This window comes from Sceloporus undulatus, chromosome 2, assembly GCF_019175285.1.
Source record: "Sceloporus undulatus isolate JIND9_A2432 ecotype Alabama chromosome 2, SceUnd_v1.1, whole genome shotgun sequence".
Lineage (NCBI taxonomy): Eukaryota > Metazoa > Chordata > Lepidosauria > Squamata > Phrynosomatidae > Sceloporus > Sceloporus undulatus.
The window spans coordinates 140,460,526-140,462,959 of NC_056523.1; the positions used below are offsets into that span (position 1 = coordinate 140,460,526).

The following is a 2,434-nucleotide window of genomic DNA, read 5'->3' on the forward strand; positions in this document are numbered from 1 at the left end:
ATTATTATTATTATTATTATTATTATTATTATTATTATTATTATTATTATTATTATTATTTAGGTTACTAGTTGGCCAAGGCACCAGAGCTCTCTGGCAGAGAAGGCTCAATGTCAATTTCATGCACATCTACATCCATCCTCCTGTCAGTCTCAACATCTATCTCTCTCACACACACATATACATACACACACACACTCACACATACATACATATATATATATATGTATGTATGTATACACACACACACACACTCACATATATATATACACACACATATATGTGTATATATATATATATATATATATATATGCATATATATATATACACACACACACACTCATACATATATACAGACACACACACACTCATATATATATACACACACACACATACAGCAGAGCTCTCTGGCAGAGAAGGCTCAATGTCAATTCCATGCACATCTACATCCATCCTTCTGTCAATCTCAACATCTATCTCACACACACACATATATACACACACACAGACATATATATGTATGTATACACACACACACACACACACACATACACCAGAGCTCTCTGGCAGAGAAGGCTCAATGTCTCTGGACACTACAGTTCCCAGAATTCCATAGCACTGAGCCAGGATAGTTAAACTGGAGTTAAACTGGATTATCTCCCCAGTGTGGATGCAACCTAAGAGAAGGCAACTGAATGACAGGAGGATGGTTGTAGATAATATATAGATATAGATATAGCTCTTTACGGGCTTTTGGACTTCAGCTCCCAGAATCCCAGGCTATTGGCCATCATGGCTGAGGCTTCTGGGAGCTGAAGTCCAGGATCCTTTAAAGGGCACAGTTTGGGGACCACTGGGATAGATATAGATAGATATAGATGTGGATGAATTGGCTCGGGGCTGTGACACGGAAGATCCTTTGAATTTGGCTGCCAGGGAAGGGAAACTAGAAGGGAGGAAGAAAAAAGGGGCAGCTGTCATTCAAGTGAGGCTAGCATTCGCATGAAAGTGGAGCCTGGCTCCCTTCTTAGCCCCGGAAGTGCAAAGGTTCAGGATGCCATCAGAGCCCCACTAAGCATGTGCAAAGGTCCCAATTTGAATCATTGAATCCCCCATGGGCTGCATCGGTGTGGAACTACAATTTGCACTCACTCTGCTTTCCCTGAATCCTCATCATGTGACTTCCTTCAATTCGATTCCTCCTCAGTTCGGAAGGGCAACGGAAGAGCAACCAGGTATGAAAATACATTCTCCTTATCATGTCAATGTGAATGGCCCAATCTGCAGAAGCCTCAGATCTGAGCTGCAGAAACCTCATCTGATAAACGCCATAGTCAGTGCAACAGCACTATTCACACTGATTATTATTATTATTATTGACATTGTATGAAACCAATGCCAAACACATCTCCATATCAGTTTAATAGTATGCTGTTTCTCCATTATCTATTATGCAATCTGTTATGTGGTCAAAGTGGCTCATGACTGCATCAGAAAAAAATAATAAAACACAACATTTCATGGCAATTTACTAAGAATTACAAAACTTAACATTTGAAAAAAATAGTCATAGAACTATCAAAGGACAAAACAAAATATCTCCTACTAATAAATGTACACTAAAACTGAACAACCTTTGAATAATACTATGGTATTACTGTGGTCTAACAAAAGACATCTGAGAAAAATAGCATTAAAATAGTATATATTATCTAAACTTAGATATTGCTTAAATCAATAACCACTAAAGACAGAACCAAATGGGCCAAATAGAGAAGAGAGGCTCCAGGCATCAGTATCAGCAGCACTTCTATGAACTCAGAATGTAAGAGGAAATGGGCCACGCAGAGAAACAAGGATTCCAGGCTCAGATCTTTATATTTGATGGTCCTTATTTGTATTTTTTCCTACTTTAAAAAGGTTTTCACCCTTCAAATTGGACCTAAAGAAATGTTTAAGCCATTATTTCCATTTAAGCAAAGAACATCCAGGTTCTGACATACTGATATACGTACAAACTCCTATCATTAAGAATTTTTCAGCATTTGCTCCTAGACTCTGGAACAACCTGCCGGATGAGATCCGTCAGATTACCACCTTGGAAACCTTTAAGAAGGCTATTAAGATGGATCTCTTCCAGCAGGCCTTTCCAGATTAGGTCTACCTCTATTTTCCTGCCTCCCTCCCCCTCCTCTTTTCTCCATCCTCTTTTCCATCCTATCTGGACCCCTGCTTTACATTTCTTTCTTTTTTAACAAATCTTCTACTGATTTTAACTGTGATTTTATGCTATTATTTCAATATCTCTTTGGTTTAATCTCTTTTTAGTATTACTATGTCTTTATACGGGGGGAGGGGAGGGATAGGTTTTTTTTAGAATTTTAACTGTATCTTGTTTTATTGTTGTAATCTGCTTGGATTCCAAGTGATTAAG

The 2,434-nt window shown here is 38.1% G+C and overlaps 1 protein-coding gene across 3 annotated transcripts in view; it reads right to left on the reverse strand.

Annotated features, from left to right (window-relative positions):
- The window catches only part of TMEM104 (transmembrane protein 104), a 93,421-nt gene that overhangs the window by 37,790 nt on the left and 53,197 nt on the right, over positions 1-2,434 (reverse strand). The window lies entirely within an intron of this gene.